This window comes from Podarcis muralis, chromosome 7 (genome assembly GCF_964188315.1).
Source record: "Podarcis muralis chromosome 7, rPodMur119.hap1.1, whole genome shotgun sequence".
In the NCBI taxonomy this organism is placed as follows: Eukaryota; Metazoa; Chordata; class Lepidosauria; order Squamata; family Lacertidae; genus Podarcis; species Podarcis muralis.
Window position 1 is genome coordinate 24,614,564 of NC_135661.1, and position 21,657 is coordinate 24,636,220.

At 47.7% G+C, this 21,657-nt stretch overlaps 1 long non-coding RNA gene across 1 annotated transcript; it reads right to left on the reverse strand.

Annotated features, from left to right (window-relative positions):
- Window positions 1-7,253: 7,253 nt before the first annotated feature.
- LOC144328595 (uncharacterized) lies at window positions 7,254-10,768 on the reverse strand. Its single transcript, XR_013393821.1, has 3 exons — window positions 10,021-10,768; window positions 9,589-9,737; window positions 7,254-8,071 (listed from the first exon to the last, which is right to left on the reverse strand). It is a non-coding gene; the product is annotated as an uncharacterized LOC144328595 (long non-coding RNA).
- Window positions 10,769-21,657: the final 10,889 nt, after the last annotated feature.

Sequence of the window (21,657 nt, forward strand, 5' to 3'; positions counted from 1 at the left end):
CAAAGTCTTTCAACTTGCCCGACTTTGTGTTCCTTACTGCTCTCTACCTTTGGACCCTGGTTTGCTGTATAAACACAAGTTGAGGATCTAATATTGTATCTTTAAACAATTCCCAAGCATTTTGGAGTTATTTGACCCTCTTGAATTTGCCTTTCTGCCCCTTTCCCCAACCTCCTCATTTTAAGGAACTTTCCCCTTTTTAAATCAGATGAAATCTGGTGATGGTGGTGGTGACCTGGCTTGCCAGTACAACATGTGAAAAGGATCTAGGGGTCTTGGTAGACAACAAGCGAAACATGAGCCAAGAGTGTGACGAAACAGCAAAAAAGAAGCTAATGCTATCCTAGGCTGCATCAACAGAAGTATAGTGTGCAGTTGAAGGGAAGTAATAGTACCATTTTATTCTGCCTTGGTCAGACCACACTTGAAGTATTGTGTCTTGTTATGGGTGCCACAGTTGAAGAAGGATATTGATGAGCTGGAATGTGTGCAGAGGAGGGTGACCAAGATAATCAAGGGTCTGGAAACCAAGCCATATGAGGAACTGTTGGGGGAGTTGGGTATGTTTAGCCTGGATAAGAGAATGACAGGAGATATGCTAGCCATCTTTAAATATCTAAATGGCTGTCACATGGAGGATGGTGTAAGTTTGTTCTCTCCAGCTCTGGCGGGTAAGTCCAGAACCGATGGCTTCATGTTACACGGAAGCAGATTCTGACTAAACATTAGGAAATACGTTCTGATAGTAATAGCTGTTTGACAGTGGGATAGAATCCTTCAAATGGTGATGAAACCTCCTTCCTTGGAGGGGCTGAAAAAGCATGCAAATGCCGGGCTTTGAAATTCCAACCATCATGCTGATAACCTTCTGTCAGCTGATTGACAGGTGGCATCATGGAAGGTCCCGTTCTCCATGTCTGCTTCAAGGACAACGACTTGGTAGAGGGTCCCAGCAGGAGCTGGGGGGATTGTGCCCCCCCAAGTGATCAGGGAAAAGTTAACATGGAGGTAAATGGGAGGAGTGTCCAGTTCAGACAAGGGACACATGAGTCACCTGTAGCGCATTAGGAGCAAGGTGTGTCAGGTAGTGCTGGGATGGAATTGGATGGGGATGTGGGAGACTCTGTCCCTGCCCATGTTTGCAAGTGTGGGAGAGCAGGTTGAAGGGGGTATAGGGGTGTTTTTAGTGGGTGAGTATTTCAGTGACTATTCAGTGAGAAGAATCTTGTTCTATGGTTGTTGATGTTGCATGTCTTCTATATACTGTAGTATTTGATTTATTTATTTGCCAGTCTTTGTAAACCGCATCAGAATCCCTCCTGATACCCACAAATCCTCACTAATCTGGCAGTTCAGATTGCAGGGTCATGGGGGACTCTTGCTGCATTTCAAATATAACGAGTCGTGGGGGGAATGAATTAGCAACCCCCACCCTGCACTTAAAGGATACAGTTGCATGACCAACGTCTCATGCTGTTGGAGAACCAATGAGGTGGTGAGAAATGTTAGGTACCATGGGGAAGTAACCCCCTGTGCCCGGAAGTCTTGGGAATGAAGTTGAATTGCTTGTACCTACAAATGAGGCATGGAATCTGCTGAGGTGGTCCTGTTCTAAAAAGGAATGCAATTTAACAGATGAAGCATAACGCAGGTAAAATTAATGGTCAGGGTGAACTTGGCCAGATGGGGACGATCTGGAGCGTTGATTACGAAAGTCATCGCAGCCTCATTAGGCCAAGAATGGTGCATGTTCCTTGTCATGTGGTGCTTAAATGAACTGGAAAGCGTGTCTGCTTTGTAGCAAAGAGAGGACATTCAGCAGATCTCAGAACATATTTTCTTCTTCCTTATCATGAGACAGAGGAGCAGAGGCCATATTGAATGTGAGCATGTAGACAGTGGATGGGTAAGGACCTTGGAGTGAAGGAGGGCTCCTGCCCTTGAGCAACTAGCTTTTTATGATGGCATGGAGAACACTAAGCTCCTTGCCAGGGTTGTGTGGACTTCCTTCATTCTCCTTCATTGACTGTTCTGCTGGTTCATTCCGCTCTGGGTCTCACCCTTCCCAAATTTGACCATTCCTGATCCCACTGCTGAAATGGAATCACACGCCATTAAGAACATAAGAAGAACTCTGCAGCACCAGGCCAGAATCCCACCTAATCCAACATCCTGTTCTCAAGACCAAAGAGCAGGATCTGAGCACAAGAGTCCCCTCCCCTCCTGAGCTTTCCAGAAACCAGTATTGCTGCCTCCAACTGTGGTGGCAGAGCATAGCCACTTTTTCTAGTAGCCATCAATAGCCCTCTCTTCCTCCATGAATTTGTCTAAACCTCTTTTATATCAATCTACATTGGTGGTCGTCATTGTCTCTTACTGGAGCAAGTCCCATAGTTTCACTATGTGCCTCTTGGTGAAATACTTTCTTTTCTTGGTCCCAAATCTTTCAACTTGCCCGAGTTTGTGTTCCTTACTGCTCTCTACCTTTGGACCCTGGTTTGCTGAATAAACACAAGCTGAGGATCTAATATTGTATCTTGTTATGTCTTGTTATGGGTGCCACAGTTGAAGAAGAATATTGATGAGCTGGAATGTGTGCAGAGGAGGGTGACCAAGATAATCAAGGGTCTGGAAACCAAGCCATATGAGGAACTGTTGGGGGAGTTGGGTATGTTTAGCCTGGATAAGAGAATGACAGGAGATATGCTAGCCATCTTTAAATATCTAAATGGCTGTCACATGGAGGATGGTGTAAGTTTGTTCTCTCCAGCTCTAGCGGGTAAGTCCAGAACCGATGCCTTCATGTTACACGGAAGCAGATTCTGACTAAACATTAGGAAATACCTTCTGATAGTAATAGCTGTTTGACAGTGGGATAGAATCCTTCAAATGGTGATGAAACCTCCTTCCTTGGAGGGGCTGAAAAAGCATGCAAATGCCGGGCTTTGAAATTCCAACCATCATGCTGATAACCTTCTGTCAGCTGATTGACAGGTGGCATCATGGAAGGTCCCCTGCTCCATGTCTGCTTCAAGGACAATGACTTGGTAGAGGGTCCCAGCAGGAGCTGGGGGGATTGTGCCCCCCCAAGTGATCAGGGAAAAGTTAACATGGAGGTAAATGGGAGGAGTGTCCAGTTCAGACAAGGGACACATGAGTCTCCTGTAGCGCATTAGGTGCAAGGTGTGTCAGGTAGTGCTGAGCTTCCACGTGCAATGAAGGGATCTTGGAAAGGGGCTGGAAAAGAGCCCCAATGCAGGGCTTTGACACTCCAACCATCAGTTGATGACCTCCTGATATATGGTGATTGACAGGTGGGCAGACCCACCACTTATTACATTTGGCCCACTGAGGAATGTGGAGAAAAATATCTGACCTTCTTTCCCCACCCATTTCATGAGGGAAACAGACCCCTTTAATCCACATTGATTGCCGAAAACCTAAATTTCCTGGGGTGTGCTTGAATCCATCTCACAAAACACTCTTCCACTCAGTCTGGAGAAGTCCTGCCTCTGAATGGAGGGATGGAATTGGATGGGGATGTGGGAGACTCTGTCCCGGCCCATGTTTGCAAGTGTGGGAGAGCAGGTTGAAGGGGGTATAGAGGTTTTTTTAGTGGGTGAGTATTTCAGTGACTATTCAGTGAGAAGAATCTTGTTCTACAGTTGTTGATGTTTCATGTCTTCTATATGCTGTAGTATTTGATTTATTTATTTGCCAGTCTTTGTAAACCGCATCAGAATCCCTTCTGATACAAAAAGAGGTATAAAAGTTCAGGGGGGGGGGAGAATCATACCCACAAATCCTCACTAATCTGGCAGTTCAGATTGCAGGGTCAGGGGGCACTCTTGCTGCATTTCAAATATAACTAGTCAGGGGGGAAATGAATTAGCAACCCCCACCCTGCACTTAAGGATGGAGTTGCATGACCAACGTCTCATGCTGTTGGAGAACCAATGAGGTGGTGAGAAATGTTAGGTACCATGGGGAAATAATCCCCTGTGCCCAGAAGAGTCTTGGGAATGAAGTTGAATTGCTTGTACCTACAAATGAGGCATGGAATCTGCTGAGGTGGTCCTGTTCCCAACAGCAATGCAATTTAACAGATGAACCATAATGCAGGTAAAATTAGTGGTCAGGGTGAGCTTGGCCCGTTAGGGACAATCTGGGGCATTTATTACTAAAGTCATTGCAGCCTCATTAGGCCAAGAATGGTGCATGTTCCTTGGTATGTGGTGCAAAACGAACTGAACTTGTCCACGGCAAAGCAGGAATATGCAGCTGTCTCATATATGGGGATCGAACCTGCAACCTTGGCATTACCAGCACCACGCTCTAGCCAACTGAGCTAACTAGGCTTGTCTCAAATGTGCTCTGGATGAGATCAGATAGTCAGAAATACTAAAAGAGAAGGGAGTTTCTTAAAGGTGAAGTATTGAAGGCACAAATGGAGACAATCAGGTGTGTTGCCTTCCCCCACAACAGTGGGTGCCTGGGGCAAGGTGACGTTACTGTGGCATGCGTCCATGCGTGCGTGATGTTGGCATGTCCCACAGCGTGCTGACATCAATTGCACACCCTGTGGACCATGTACACACCATGCAATAGAATATTGGGGGTGTCCCCTTCATTTAAAATTTGTGGGTGCCCAGGCACCCAGGACCTTGCATAGTTGGCACCTATGCAGACAATTCAGGAAATAGAGTAAGGGGCAGTGCAGGGAAGAAAGAAAAATGCTTTATTTGACAAAGGGAAAGAAAGGATTCAAAGGAGAGAAATAACGGGAGGAGCAAGTTACAATGAGAGCAGACTAAAAGGCAAAATTGAGGAAAAGGTTCATATATCTCTTCATTGGGCTTTTTGGTCTTGGCTTTCAGCTCCTTTAGCTATTATTCTGCATTATTTCCCTTGAGGCCAAGGTAACTAATGGGAGGCAGAGAGGTTGGTGGATGAGGCCTCCGGGAGTGTTCTAGCTTTGTCCCACTCCCACAAGGATAGCTCCCTTGCTGTCAGGGAGAAAGGGGGCTTCAGGGTGTAGCCAATGCAATTCTGGGCTGCATCAATAGGAGTATAGCATCTAGATCAAGGGAAGTAATAGTGCCACTGTATTCTGCTCTGGTCAGACCTCACCTGGAGTACTGTGTCCAGTTCTGGGCACCACAGTTCAAGAAGGACACTGACAAACTGGAACGTGTCCAGAGGAGGGCAACCAAAATGGTCAAAGGCCTGGAAACGATGCCTTATGAGGAACGGCTAAGGGAGCTGGGCATGTTTAGCCTGGAGAAGAGGAGGTTAAGGGGTGATATGATAGCCATGTTCAAATATATAAAAGGATGTCATATAGAGGAGGGAGAAAGGTTGTTTTCTGCTGCTCCAGAGAAGCGGACACGTAGCAATGGATCCAGACTACAAGAAAGAAGATTCCACCTAAACATTAGGAAGAACTTCCTGACAGTAAGAGCTGTTTGACAGTGGGATTTGCTGCCAAGGAGTGTGGTGGAGTCTCCTTCTTGGAGGTCTTTAAGCAGAGGCTTGACAACCATATGTCAGGAGTGCTCTGATGGTGTTTCCTGCTTGGCAGGGGGTTGGACTCAATGGCCCTTGTGGTCTATTCCAAGTCTATGATTCTATGATTCTATGACTCCCTAGAATGGACCAATTCCTTGGTGAATGAGCAGCTAGACTTTACTGCTCAGGATACTTCTGGGCCAGGTATTTTCAGGTTGGTTGGTGACCCTTGCAAAGCATCAGGTCAATTCAGGGGATGCTGCATATTCAGGAACATATTTCTATAGATTTGGGGGGAACCCCCTAAACCCTAGAAACTGATAAATGGTAGGATTTTGATGAACTGGGATATGGATGAAAGTACAAACTGCAGAACTGTGTCAGACAAGGAATCCCAGGGCTACCTTACGCAAACCAGCCTGGATGGCCTAGCAAAGCGCAAATCTGTTAACATGGCAAAAGGTGTTCACTGGTCATCTGAGAGGAATCCTTTCGCCTGGAGAGAGAGGTGTTGCCAACTAATGCCTCTCCAACTTCCTGCTCATCCTCAAAACCCCTCAACACATCCTCTTGTTTTTCCCTTGTCAGTACAGGGAAAGGCAGTACCTGCCTAGGTAAAGGTAAAGGTACCCCTGCCCGTACGGGCCAGTCTTGACTGACTCTAGGGTTGTGCGCCCATCTCACTCAAGAGGCCGGGGGCCAGCGCTGTCCGGAGACACTACCGGGTCACGTGGCCAGCGTGACAAAGCTGCATGTGGCGAGCCAGCGCAGCACACAGAAACGCTGTTTACCTTCCTGCCCGCAAGCGGTCCCTATTTATCTACTTGCACCCGGGGGTGCTTTCGAACTGCTAGGTTGGCAGGCGCTGGGACCGAGCGACGGGAGCGCACCCCGCCGCGGGGATTCGAACCGCCGACCTTTCGATCGGCAAGTCCTAGGTGCTGAGGCTTTAAGCCACAGCGCCACCCGTCCCTAGTACCTGCCTACTATGTAATAAAAAATTGCTTATCTGCTGGTATGCTGTTGTTCATAAAAATGAAGTCCTTATGAATTAATTCTAAAGAATTTCTCGTGTGCAGGAGAATTGATGCCTCTTTCTCAGGGGAAGAAACAGGTTCTAGAAATCAGATGGTGGGTTTTGGCACACCATTAATTAAAACTCTGCCAATGGAGAGTTTTACTGAGCAAACAGAACAAAAGCCGTGTTAAATTTGAGGAGAAAGAGACATAGAGGTTGTGGTCATTCTTAAGCCAGCACTTGCACTGGGGAGGGAGACACGCAAGCAAACATACAGTGGAAAAATTCCCTTTGTACTAAGCAGCCAAGCAGACCATGTGCTACCTCCATGAAGATCATACCTGGTTTGTTTCCTTTTTTATTCAACAAAATTTCAATAGCTCTTGATTGCAGTAAAACCTCTAAGGGTGTGTGTGTGTGTGTGTGTGTGTGTGTGTTTGTTTGTATTCATTAGAAACCAGTTGAAAAGAATTTTTAAAAAGCATTTAAAATGTCTGGATAGGCTGGCCTAAGGAATGCAATGCCTCCACCACCACCATCTCGGTTTACTGACTTTACTCATAACAGAGTTAACCCTTAAATTACACACTGAATGAACTCTGCTGCAAACCTCTGACATTTCCCGCAATCACACATCTCTCTGCCAGGCGAGCAGGAGGCATGATCACAATTCAAGGACAGAAATGACACATTTAAGAAAAAATATACAAAGGAGCGAAGTGCCGTGCAATGCCCTCTTTATTAATTATGTGAAAACAAAACATCAATTGAAGTTTTTTTTAAGATTTTCTCCTCTTGCCACAATAGATTGCTTATACTTTAGAAATTAAATTACTTTGCTTATACTTTAGAAATCATACTTTAGATTGCTTATACTTTAGAAATTGCATTACACTTGTGTTATATGTGATTATAGCAAAGAGTGCCAAGGCCGAAAAGAAATGAAAACATCAAAGTTATTAATAGCCTTTTCCATCATTCTGGTAATCAATCAATCAATACTTTGATCATTGGTTACACAACAGAAATTAAAACAAGGAATGTTTCATTATTTGCAGTTATATTAAGGATAGTTTCCTATGTAGGATTGTACAGTAAAGAGTGTGTAGATTGCTTGATGTCATACAGATTCTGTTAAGCTCCTCTTTCCACCACTATTGTAATGTGTAGGTTCAAGTTATGTGGTTATGGCTATGCATGTTCTTTCCCTGAAATGGGCTCCAATTCAACCCCTCCAGAGCCTTTTGGGATGGGGGGCAGAGTGGACTTGTGCATGAAATCAAGACTTCCTGCCCAACCCCCAATCCCCCTCCCTAAAAACCTGGAGCTGAACCGAATCCATAAGCATCAAGGTCCTCAGATATGTTGGTGGGTGGGGTCCAAAGGAACTGATTTTTAGATCAATCTGGGATTCTGCATTCTGGCTTGAGGTGCCAAGAAGGAAGATCTGCAATGAGGACTACTCTGTTGCACTGGCTCCTTGTCTTATGTGGCTTCACTGAACGATGGCACGTTTTCCTGCATACCTGTCTGAAGCAGCAGACCCTATTTGTAGAAAGAAGAGAGGTTAAGGCCTCACTGCTGCAGAAGTGGCTTTCTACCCTCCCTACATTGATTTGCTTATCAGTAACTTTCCTTGAACATCTTTTCAATTTGCTTCAGGAAGGTCAGTGTGGTAGGTGGGGGGGGGGGCGGGGACTGCTCATCGTTTTCCTTGGACTGTATCCAATGCTATGGGCAGGAATGGGCTAAAGCCTCAGGACGAATGAGGCCCAGGACTCCATAACCTCAATCAACCTTCACCTCACCTGCCAGCTTCTTAATTACCACAGACCCAAGGGGTCAGTCAGCTCCCTTCCTCTCATCTTTTGCCCTTGCAGAACTCATCTCTGTAGAGGAAGGCTTCTGCCTGTAATTGGCTCTGGAACTACTTACCCATCGCCATGGGTCCAACAAATGAAATAGGCTCCCCCACCCCCACCCCTTAATCATATGCTGTTCAAATGATCATGAAATCATAGAACCGTACAGTTGGGACAGAATGGGTCATCTCGTCTAAACTCCTACAATGCAGGCATGTAGCAAGTCACTTGGAGATCTCTTTTTTTCCTAGCAAGCAATGAATAAAATTAATTAAACTATCACCATCATGTGTGCTTTTCTCATAGGGTGACTCAAAGTGGAGTACATTAAAAGGAACCTGGAAGATCCAATTTAAAGTAAAAATACAGCTTCCCAGATCCCTCCCCACTGAAACAGGTCACAGTGCCACCCTTAAGAAGCCAAATGTTTCTGCCTGGCACCAAAAAACAGGTAAAGATTATGCCTCCTTCGGGAGAGCATTCCACACGGTGGTGGGGGAGAGTCACTCTTGAAAAAGCTCAAAGAAGAGATCTCAGAATTTATTGAAGAAGCCAAACTGATTTTCACCAGGACTACAGATTATTTATTGGGAGTTCCAAAAAATAATACACAGGGGTTCAACATGTGGAGCCATATGTTACTCCTGCTATTCCTACTTAGAGCATGTCTGTTGGGTTTTTTCCAATGATAGTCAAAACCACTGCTAACCCTGTGCAGGTGCGGCCTTAGAGACCAAAAAACAGGTAAAGACGGCCAGACATGCCTCCTGGGGAGAGCATTCCACACATGGGGGTGGGGGAGAGACACTCCTGAGAAAGCCCAAGCAAGAGATCTCTTTTTTTTTCTAGAAAAAGCCAAACTGATTTTCACCAGGACCATGGATAATTTATTGGGTGTTCCAAAAAAAATACATGTGGAGCCATACATGACTCCTGTTATTCCAACTTAGAATATGTCCATTGGGTTGTATCCAATGATAGTCAAAACCATAGCTAACCCTGTGCAGGTGTGGCCTAGAGTACTGAGCATGCTCAGAAGAGCTGCCTGGCCAATCAGGAAGTAAACCCGTTTAACGCAAATAGTTGGTTGAATAATGGCCATTTGCCCTGATAAAATAAAAATAAGATCACACAAACACACACACACACACACACACACACACACACACACACACACACAACATTTAGTGTTACACCTACTAATTTCTGTTTCCGTCCTTATCCATCTTGGGCTCATCTGCACCCATGCTGCCTGCACTGTTGGCTCCAGAGCCTCCCGATGCGCTCCTGCTGCTGCCCTTGGTGTTACCGGAGGACGTATGGCGCTTCAAGATGTGCTGGACATTGGCCTGGTAAAATTTAAAAATAGTTTACTTGTTTTCCCGTCTAGAGATTCTTCATCCCTTCCTCCATGTCCTTTGTTTTCTGCCCCTCGAATACCTTTTGAGGGGGCTCAGAGTCTGAATGCAGTTAAAAATAAATAAATGCTGGGCATTTCTCTTGGTAGGGCTAAGCCCTGGTTGCCCTCTTGGACCAGCCTCCACAGTAAGCACCATTACTCAAGACATGGTGGTAGCTTCCAAGTGTCAAGACCTTCTCCCACCCACTGCTTTCAGTGTTAATTCTACTCACATCATCTAGGACGCCAGCCTGGTCCTCAATGTGGCTCTCCTCGTTAGCCAAAATTCTTGTAGCACAAACCAGGATCATTACAGCTAGCAGGATAGACCATTTCATGATGGCTCAGAATCAGGGTGTCTCCCTTTGGTCAGCAGAGAGGAATAGAAGTGAGGAAGAGTTGCCTCTTGTCTTGGCTCTGCCCGAGATGGTGCTCTCTGCTTTCTTTATATAACCCTTTTTAGGCTCTGTTGGGTGATAAGATCTATCTCTGGACCAAAACAAAGTGAAGCTTGGAAGAGCAACTAGCTTTTTATGATGGCATGGAGAACACTAAGCTCCCTGCCAGGCCTGAGTGGACTTCCTTCATTCTCCTTCCTTGACTGTTCTGCTGGTTCATTCCGCTCTGGGTCTCACCCTTCCTGAATTTGACCATTCCTGATCCCACTGCTGAAATCGAATCACGCGCCATTAAGAACATAAGAAGAACTCTGCAGCACCAGGCCAGAATCCCACCTAGTCCAACATCCTGTTCTCAAGACCAAAGAGCAGGATCTGAGCACAAGAGCCCCCTCCCCTCCTGAGCTTTCCAGTAACCAGTATTGCTGCCTCCAACTGTGGTGGCAGAGCATAGCCACTTTTTCTAGTAGCCATCAATAGCCCTCTCTTCCTCCATGAATTTGTCTAAACCTCTTTTATATCAATCTACGTTGGTGGCCGTCATTGTCTCTTACTGGAGCAAGTCCCATAGTTTCACTATGTGCCTCTTGGTGAAATACTTTCTTTTATTGGTCCAAAATCTTTCAACTTGCCCGACTTTGTGTTCCTTACTGCTCTCTACCTTTGGACCCTGGTTTGCTGTATAAACACAAGTTGAGGATCTAATATTGTATCTTTAAACAATTCCCAAGCATTTTGGAGTTATTTGACCCTCTTGAATTTGCCTAATGCTATCCTAGGCTGCATCAACAGAAGTATAGTGTGCAGTTGAAGGGAAGTAATAGTACCATTTTATTCTGCCTTGGTCAGACCACACTTGAAGTATTGTGTCTTGTTATGGGTGCCACAGTTGAAGAAGAATATTGATGAGCTGGAATGTGTGCAGAGGAGGGTGACCAAGATAATCAAGGGTCTGGAAACCAAGCCATATGAGGAACTGTTGGGGGAGTTGGGTATGTTTAGCCTGGATAAGAGAATGACAGGAGATATGCTAGCCATCTTTAAATATCTAAATGGCTGTCACATGGAGGATGGTGTAAGTTTGTTCTCTCCAGCTCTGGCGGGTAAGTCCAGAACCGATGGCTTCATGTTACACGGAAGCAGATTCTGACTAAACATTAGGAAATACGTTCTGATAGTAATAGCTGTTTGACAGTGGGATAGAATCCTTCAAATGGTGATGAAACCTCCTTCCTTGGAGGGGCTGAAAAAGCATGCAAATGCCGGGCTTTGAAATTCCAACCATCATGCTGATAACCTTCTGTCAGCTGATTGACAGGTGGCATCATGGAAGGTCCCGTGCTCCATGTCTGCTTCAAGGACAACGACTTGGTAGAGGGTCCCAGCAGGAGCTGGGGGGATTGTGCCCCCCCAAGTGATCAGGGAAAAGTTAACATGGAGGTAAATGGGAGGAGTGTCCAGTTCAGACAAGGGACACATGAGTCGCCTGTAGCGCATTAGGAGCAAGGTGTGTCAGGTAGTGCTGAGCTTCCACGTGTAATGAAGGGATCTTGGAAAGGGGCTGGAAAAGAGCCCCAATGCAGGGCTTTGACACTCCAACCATCAGTTGATGCCCTCCTGATATATGGTGATTGACAGGTGGGCAGACCCACCACTTATTACATTTGGCCCACTGAGGAATGTGGAGAAAAATATCTGACCTTCTTTCCCCACCCATTTCATGAGGGAAACAGACCCCTTTAATCCACATTGATTGCCGAAAACCTAAATTTCCTGGGGTGTGCTTGAATCCATCCCACAAAACACTCTTCCACTCAGTCTGGAGAAGTCCTGCCTCTGAATGGAGGGATGGAATTGGATGGGGATGTGGGAGACTCTGTCCCTGCCCATGTTTGCAAGTGTGGGAGAGCAGGTTGAAGGGGGTAGAGGGGTGTTTTTAGTGGGTGAGTATTTCAGTGACTATTCAGTGAGAAGAATCTTGTTCTATGGTTGTTGATGTTGCATGTCTTCTATATACTGTAGTATTTGATTTATTTATTTGCCAGTCTTTGTAAACCGCATCAGAATCCCTCCTGATACCCACAAATCCTCACTAATCTGGCAGTTCAGATTGCAGGGTCATGGGGGACTATTGCTGCATTTCAAATATAACGAGTCGGGGGGGGATGAATTAGCAACCCCCACCCTGCACTTAAAGGATACAGTTGCATGACCAACGTTTCATGCTGTTGGAGAACCAATGAGGTGGGAAACGTAAGGTACCATGGGGAAGTAACCCGCTGTGCCCGGAAGTCTTGGGAATGAAGTTGAATTGCTTGTACCTACAAATGAGGCATGGAATCTGCTGAGGTGGTCCTGTTCTAAAAAGGAATGCAATTTAACAGATGAAGCATAACGCAGGTAAAATTAATGGTCAGGGTGAACTTGGCCAGATGGGGACGATCTGGAGCGTTGATTACGAAAGTCATCGCAGCCTCATTAGGCCAAGAATGGTGCATGTTCCTTGTCATGTGGTGCTTAAATGAACTGGAAAGCGTGTCTGCTTTGTAGCAAAGAGAGGACATTCAGCAGATCTCAGAACATATTTTCTTCTTCCTTATCATGAGACAGAGCAGCAGAGGCCATATTGAATGTGAGCATGTAGACAGTGGATGGGTAAGGACCTTGGAGTGAAGGAGGGCTCCTGCCCTTGACCCTCCCCTTTGCTCCTCTGCCTCTTTTGGGACATATGAAGAAGCCTGCTCAGTCAAAGACTCCACGTGGTGTAATATCCTTGTCTCAAGTGTAGCTATTTAAATACCAGCAAAAGCCAATGCAGCAGGGCATGGGGGCATCACTCATGGCCCCAATATTTACCCGTGAATGTCATGCAACAGTATTTATCAGACAGAGCAGCCTTTATCAGAGGGAGAAGGGAATAACCTTCCTTTCTTTCACACCCCCAGCAGAGAGAACTGTAAATGCAGAAGACTCTCAGTAGGAGGAGGAAATAGAAAGCTCCAAGATAGTTGCTGAGCAACCAGGAGGGTTGTTTGGAAGGCTCTTCTTTTGAGAGCATGGGGGGATCTCCTTCCCTCCCCTCAGACTAGGAGGTACAAAAGGGTTAAGGTGCAATGGAAGCAAGGAGTATGGAGATCGGAGAATTGGTGCACTTCCTGTTGCAGAGGAGGAGGAGATTTAGAGTGAACAACTCGTTCCTTTGAGAGAGTTTGGCACAATACCTCTCTCTCTGTGTTGTTGTAAATAAATGGCTAAAACCTGCCAGAGACTCATTACTTCTTATTGGAAGCTTTGTTGTCCGCCGGTAGACCTGACAGTTTGTTCACTCTCAAGTCTCTTCACATCCAGCGCCAGAGAAGCAAGCAAGGATGCCTGAGGGGCAAAGTACGTTGGCAGCAGCAGAGGCAGGGCCATGAGGAGGCCAGGAGCATCAAGGAGCCACATGTAGCCAGATGCAGGTACTATGTGCTCTCATTCAGTATAGCCTCTGCTCCTCTGTCTCATGATAAGGAAGAAGAAAATGTGTTCTGAGCTCTGTTTAATGCCCTTTCTTTACTACAAAGTGGACACACTTTCCAGTTCAGTTCGTTTTGCACCACATACCAAGGAACATGCACCATTCTTGGCCTAATGAGGCTGCAATGACTTTAGTAATAAATGCCCCAGATTGTCCCTAACGGGCCAAGCTCACCCTGACCATTAATTTTACCTGCGTTATGGTTCATCTGTTAAATTGCATTGCTGTTGGGAACAGGACCTCCTCAGCAGATACATGCCTCATTTGTAGGTACAGCCAATTCAACTTTATTCCCAAGACTCTTCCGGGCACAGGGGATTATTTCCCCATGGTACCTAACATTTCTCACCACCACATTGGTTCTCCAACAGCATGAGACATTGGTCATGCAACTCCATCCTTAAGTGCAGGGTGGGGGTTGTTAATTCATTTCCCCATGTCTTGTAATATTTGAAATGCAGCAAGAGTGCCCCCTGACCCTGCAATCTGAACTGCTGGATTAGTGAGGATTCGTGGGTACGATTCTTCCCCCAGTACTTTTATACCACTTTTTGTATCAGGAGGGATTCTGATGCGGTTTACAAAGACTGCCAAATAAATACATCAAAAACTACAGTATATAGAAGACATGAAACATCAACAACCATAGAACAAGATTTTTTTCACTGAATAGTCACTGAAATACTCACCCACTAAAAACACCCCTATACCCGCTTCAACCTGCTCTCCCACACTTGCAAACATGGGCAGGGACACAGTACAGTGGTGCCTCGCAAGACGAAATTAATTCGTTCCGCAAGTCTCTTCGTCTTGCGGTTTTTTCGTCTTGCGATGCACGGTTTCCCATAGGAATGCATTGAAAATCAATTAATGCGTTCCTAGGGAAACCGCCTTCAGACCAGGTCCGGGGACAGTCTGTCCCCGGACCTCTTCTGAAGGCTGGGGGGGGGGGGAAACAAGGGCTTTTCTTCCCACCCCCAGCATTTTAAAAAACCCCGGGACAGCGGAGGACTTCTCCGCTCTCCGAGGCGATTTAAAAGCCCCTGGGAAGGCAGGCAGGGGGGACAAAGACTTTCGCCCCCCGCCCGCCTTCAGAAGGTGTTCCCGCCCCCGCCCCGCTTCGGAACAGCTTTCCGAAGTGGGGCGGCTGGGGCAGGTGTCCCCGCCCCCCCTCCCCACTTCGGAACAGCTTTCCAAAGTGGGGCGGCTGGGGCAGATGTCCCCGCCCCCCCTCCCCACTTCGGAACAGCTTTCCGAAGTGGGGCGGCTGGGGCAGATGTCCCCGTCCCCCCTCCCCACTTCGGAACAGCTTTCCGAAGTGGGGCGGCTGGGGCAGATGTCCCCGCCCCCCCTCCCCGCTTCGGAACAGCTTTCCGAAGTGGGGCGGCTGGGGCAGATGTCCCCGCCCCCCCTCCCCGCTTCGGAACAGCTTTCCGAAGTGGGGCGGCTGGGGCAGATGTCCCCGCCCCCCCTCCCCGCTTCGGAACAGCTTTCCGAAGTGGGGCGGCTGGGGCAGGTGTCCCCGCCCCCCCTCCCCGCTTCGGAACAGCTTTCCGAAGTGGGGCGGCTGGGGCAGATGTCCCCGCCCCCCCTCCCCGCTTCGGAACAGCTTTCCGAAGTGGGGCGGCTGGGGCAGATGTCCCCGCCCCCCCCCACTTCGGAACAGCTTTCCGAAGTGGGGCGGCTGGGGCAGGTGTCCCCGCCCCCCCTCCCCGCTTCGGAACAGCTTTCCGAAGTGGGGCGGCTGGGGCAGATGTCCCCGCCCCCCTCCCCACTTCGGAACAGCTTTCCGAAGTGGGGCGGCTGGGGCAGATGTCCCCGCCCTCCCTCCCCGCTTCGGAACAGCTTTCCGAAGTGGGGCGGCTGGGGCAGGTGTCCCCCCCCCCTTCGGAACAGCGTTTTAAAATGCTGGGGGTCGGGAGCGAAGCGCTCCCGACCCCCAGCATTTTAAAACCTCCCCGGGACAGAGACTTCTCTGCTGTCCCTTGGAGATTTTAAAATGCTGGGGGTCGGCAGCGAACGCTTCGCTCCCGCCCGCCAGCATTTTAAGATCGCCCCCGGCAGGCGGGGGGAAGGCAGGCGGGGGGGAGCAAAGACTTTTGCCCCCCGCCGGCCTTCAGAAGAGGTCCTCTTCTGAAGGCCGGCTGTGGGCGAAAGTCTTTGCTCCCGACCGCCAGCATTTCCCTATGGGCTTTCGTCTTGCGATGCAAGCCCATAGGGAAATTCGTCTTGCGAAGCGCCTCCAAAACAGAAAACCCTTTCGTCTTGCGGGTTTTCCGTCTTGCGAGGCATTCGTCTTGCGGGGTACCACTGTATCCCACATCCCCATCCAATTCCATCCCTCCATTCAGAGGCAGGACTTCTCCAGACTGAGTGGAAGAGTGTTTTATGGGATGGATTCAAGCACATCCCAGGAAATTTAGGTTTTCTGCAATCAATGGGGATTAAAGGGGTCTGCTTCCCTCATGAAATGCAGTGGCGTAGCGTGGGGGGTGCAGGGGGGCCCGGCCGCACCGGGCGCAACATCTGGGGGTTAGGGTTAGGGGGCGCAAATTACTTGCTGACAACCCACGCTACGCCACTGATGAAATGGGTGGGGGGAAAGGTCAGATACTTTTCTCCACAATCCCCGGTGGGCCAAATGTAATAAGTGGTGTGTCTGCCCACCTGTCAATCAACTTACAGTGTTACCTCGGGTTAAGAACTTAATTTGTTCTGGAGGTCTGTTCTTAACCTGAAACTGTTCTTAACCTGAGATACTACTTTGGCTAATGGGGCCTCCTGCTGCTGCTGTGCCACCACACGATTTCTGTTCTCATCCTGAAGCAAAGTTCTTAACCCGAGGTACTATTTCTGGGTTAGCGAAGTCTGTAACCTGAAGTGTATGTAACCGGAAGTGTGTGTAATGTGTTAGGATATTTCCGTTCCACCTTAAGAGAGAGCAGGCTTGTGAGTCACAGAGTCTGCGTATTTCCTGTTGAGGATGTTTATGTTTGCTGTTTCCTTTCGATTTCAGTCGGTCGGAGTCACTGACTCAGAACGGTCATGTTTTTCCTTTGTTCTGTTCAACGCTAAATAAAGTCTGTAAATTATGCTCTCTTCTGCGGTGCAAGCTTTCTGGCTGTGGTTTCTGCTGATAAAGAACAGTGTGCACAAGCCTGGAATGTGGCAATCTATTTCTGAGGTTTTGTGTCGCTAACTGCTGGATCTGCCTGGCTACGGGAGATCGATGGACGTTCGGCAGCCGGCTTGGGGCCATGATGGACTATATCTCCCTGGCAGTTTCCCAACAACAAGGTTTCGGGCCCAGATTCACAGCACCTACAGGAGAGTAAAGCTGCAACAGACTGCGTTTGAGAGGTATGTGAAAAGCGAAAGCAGCGAGAAGGGAGGCTTTTCTGTTTACCTCAACAAGGAGCCTTTGATGTCCGGCAAGGCTTAATTGGCCTGGGAGCCGAGCCAAAAGGCATCGTGATTAATGGCTGCCAAGATAAGGAGTCTCTGCAGCAGAAAAAAGACTCACGGCTAAAGCAGAAAGCTGGAAATGGAGTTTTTCCAAGCTTCTGAGGCAAATGCTGAATGCCTTAAGTTACATGGGCAGAATTATGAAACCTGGGCAAAATGGTGTGAGAGTTTGCTGCGTCAGTTTAGGGTGTGGCATACCGTGAGTGAGGCCCCCCCAGTTCCTCTGACAGAGAGATGGAAAGCCGATGATTCGAAGGCGATTGACGTAATAGTCTTATCCGTATCTCTTGAGGAAATTAAGACGCTGGCTGGCAACACCACTGCACGTGGAATGTGGTATGCTTTGATGAAAGCTCACAAGCCAGTCATCCCAGCCCAGAGTTTGACTGCATCGGAGGTCCAAGCTGTTTCCCAGAATGCGAGTGTATGCAGGGATGCTGAGGGCACCGGTTGCAAGCTGCAGGGGGAGCTGACCGTCACGTCATCCCAGGCAGCATTCCAGCCTCCAGAGGGAGCCAAGGAGTCGGCAGCTGAGAGCTCTGTTTCTCGTGAGAACCAAGGTCATCGCCTTTGCAGAGGCCGGAAATGCAAAGGTAAACAGGCGTCTGCAGATGGCCAGGAGCGAAGGGAGGGTGAAGAGCCCGCGCCAGGGAAAAACAAAGCTATGTTTGCTGGCACAGCTTCACCAAAGGCTAAAGGCACGTCTGCTGACCAGAAGCAGGGGGGCAAGCTGCAAAAGCCCACGCCAGTGGAAGACAAGGCTATGTCTGCTGGCACAGCTTCACCAAAGGCTAAAGTCACGTCTGCTGGCCAGGAGCAGCAGGGGGGCAAGCTGCAAAAGCCCAAGCCAGTGGAAAACAAGGGTTTGCTTGCTGTGAAGGCTGCTCCAACAGCCAAAGGCAGTTTTGTTGTTGATTCAGGCTGTACCCGCCACATCTCGAAGGATCGGCACCTCTTTATCTCCTTCAAGCCTCAGGAAGGTGAGATCCACCTGGCTGATGGAAGGACGTTGCAAATTGCAGGAGAAGGGACTGTGAAACTTGCAAGTTTGCATACAACCATCAGTAATGTACTGTATGTTCCTGGAGCTGCAAGCAATTTGTTGAGCGTCCCGCAGCTTACTGGGCGTGGTTTTCAGATTTCCTTCAAGAGGAGCGTCTGTGTCATCAGTAAAGGCAAAGAGGACTATTTGCATGCAAAGTTTATGGATGGTTTGTTCCATATAACTTATGATGACACTGCTGTTGTATCTAATGCTGATTCTTGTTGTGTTGCACAAACTAACAAAGTTCTTCATGCAGGTTGCATTCATGAAGCGCATCGAAGGTTTGGTCACCTCTCTTGGAAGGCACTGGCCAAGATGCCAGAGGTGGTTGAGGGTTTGAACATCAAACCTTGTAAGTATCACATGAAATGTGTATCTTGTGCAGAGAACAAGGTGAAGGTTGCTCCAAAAGGCAAAGAGTCTAGCAGGCAGGCTTCCAAGCCCTACCAGCTAGTGCACGCAGACCTAGTTGGGCCACTTACGCCCTCTTTAGGAGGAGCAAGGTTCTTCATGGTTCTAATTGATTCTTTTTCTAGGTACATTCATGTGTTTTTGCTCGAACAGAAATCGCAAGCGTTTCCGAAGTTTAAGGCATTCTGTGCTTGGTTGGAGAATGCTCACGGTAAACGTATTTCCTGTCTTTTTACCGATCGGGGCGGGGAATTCACTTCTCAGCAGTTTGAAGCTTTCCTGACTGAGAAGGGAATCCAGCATGACATGTCAACCCCCAGATGGCCATGGATGAATGGGCTTGCGGAGAGAGCAAATCAAACATTGCTGCAAGGAATGAAAACCTTGTTGCATGATGCCAATCTCCCTGATAAGTTTTGGGGGGAGGCTTTGGGGAATCTGGTTTACTCCGTTAATCGCAGATTGTCATCACCCATTGGTTGTACCCCCTATGAGAAGATGTTTGGCAAGAAACCCAACACCAAACACATGAGAATTTTTGGTTCTGACATGTGGGTACGCACACCACAAACCAACAAGCTTGGGAAGCGTGGGGCACATGGTTTGTTCATGGGGTACGAAAAAGGTGCATACAGGGTATGGATGACTGACTCTAAATCCATAAAGTTCACAAGGAGTGTTGAGTACAATCCTAAGTGGGGGGAAAATGTGGGAATTTTCCAGAGTTACCCAGAGGAGGATGAAGGTGATGTCAAGCAAGCAGCTAAAGCTGAGGAAGCTGCTGAGGATGATGATGATGAGGATGATGATGATGATGATGATCAGAGTTCGGATTCCAGTTCATTGGGCGGCGCTGCTGCTGATGTCAGTGAGAGTGATGACACAGCAGACTACAAGAGTGCAAAGGCCTCAGTCAGACCATCTGATGCGTCTGACAATGAACTGGAAGAACCACTGTTCACCATTGGTCACTTTTCTCCTAAGAAAGAGGAGATGAGTCCAGAAGACTTGCGTCTGGTTCGCAGGTCTGAAAGGGCGACCAAAGGCAGACCTCCTAAGAGATTTGCTGATGAGTTTGCTAAGACTGCAACTGCTGTTCTTAGTAGCTCAGAGAAGGTGTGGGAACCTTCAAGCTTCAAAGAGGTTCAGGAGTTAACCTCTAAAGATGCTGAGCCTTGGCTTAATGCCATGAAGGCTGAAGTTGATTCCTTGAACAGGAACCAAACTTGGGAACTGGTACCGGTAGTCCCAGGTATGAGACTGGTTGGCAGCAAATGGGTCTTCAAGGCCAAGACAGACCAGAATGGCAAGGTTGTCAGACACAAAGCCAGATTGGTTGCCAGAGGTTTTTCACAGGTACCAGGACAGGATTACCACGAGACCTACTCTCCCACTGTCAAATATGAGAGCATTCGGCTGATGCTCAAGATCGCTGCGGAGGAGAAACTGCATGTTTCCCACCACGACATTAATACAGCTTTTTTGTACGGGATTTTGAACGAAGAGCTGTTCATGCTTCCACCAGATGGGATGGAGATACAGAAGGGAATGGTCTGTAAATTGCGGAAATCCTTGTATGGTCTCAAGCAGAGTGCTAGGTGTTGGAACACAAAACTCACTGAAACGTTGCTTTCTCTAGGTTTTCACCAGGGCAAAGCTGATCCATGTGTGTTTGTCAAGGAGGAGGGGCAAAACAAACTGTATTGTTTATGTTTTGTTGATGATCTTCTGATGTTTTGGAAGAATCAGGCTTTTTACCAAAGCACCCTAGCTCAGCTGAAGGAGCACTTTGACATGAAGGATCTTGGTGAGGTATCCAACTATCTTTCTCTGCAGGTGGAGAAGGACCAAGCAGGTAATTTTCTGGTACACCAAACACAGAAAATTGCTGATGTATTAACCAGGTTGAATTTGGTTGATGCAAACCCAGCAGACACACCGATGGTGACAGGTTACCAGGTAGACAGTACTGCTGAAGCGTTTTCTGACACAACGCTATACAGATGCGTTCTAGGCAAGCTGAATTTCATTGCCAGATGTTCAAGACCTGACATAGCTGTAAGCTGTAATCTGCTTAGCAGACATGCCAACAATCCTACGGTTCAGGATTGGAAAGCTCTGAAGCGCATAGCCCGCTATTTGAAAGGGACTATGCACTACAGGCTGAGGTTCACCAGTCAGAAGACTGGAGGTCTTGAAATCTTTGCAGATGCAAGTTTTGGAAGTGACACCACGGATGGTACAAGCACTTCTGGAGTATGCTACATGTACAACCACTGCCTGTTTGACTGGTTGTGCAAGAAGCAAACAACAGTGAGCCTAAGTTCCTGTGAAGCAGAACTCAATGCTCTGTCATTTTCACTCATGGATTGTGAATGGTTGATGCAACTGTTTAAGGACATCGGGGTTTCTGTGAAATGTCCTATACAAGTGTACCAAGACAATAGATCGTGTTTGGCTTTGCTGAACTCCGAGAGTTGCAAGCAGAGAACCAAGTACTTGCAGATTAAGCTACATCGTGCAAGAGAGTGTATTCAGAAAGGACTGATTCGGGTGTCCTACATGCCAGGAAATGAAATTCCTGCTGATCTGTTGTCTAAGGTTGTTAACAGAGAACAACTTAAGGTTTACACACAGAGGTTGCAATTGGGTGAACCACAGGTACTACAGGTTACACGGAAAGGGGGAGGATGTTAGGATATTTCCGTTCCACCTTAAGAGAGAGCAGGCTTGTGAGTCACAGAGTCTGCGTATTTCCTGTTGAGGATGTTTATGTTTGCTGTTTCCTTTCGATTTCAGTCGGTCGGAGTCACTGACTCAGAACGGTCATGTTTTTCCTTTGTTCTGTTCAACGCTAAATAAAGTCTGTAAATTATGCTCTCTTCTGCGGTGCAAGCTTTCTGGCTGTGGTTTCTGCTGATAAAGAACAGTGTGCACAAGCCTGGAATGTGGCAATCTATTTCTGAGGTTTTGTGTCGCTAACTGCTGGATCTGCCTGGCTACGGGAGATCGATGGACGTTCGGCAGCCGGCTT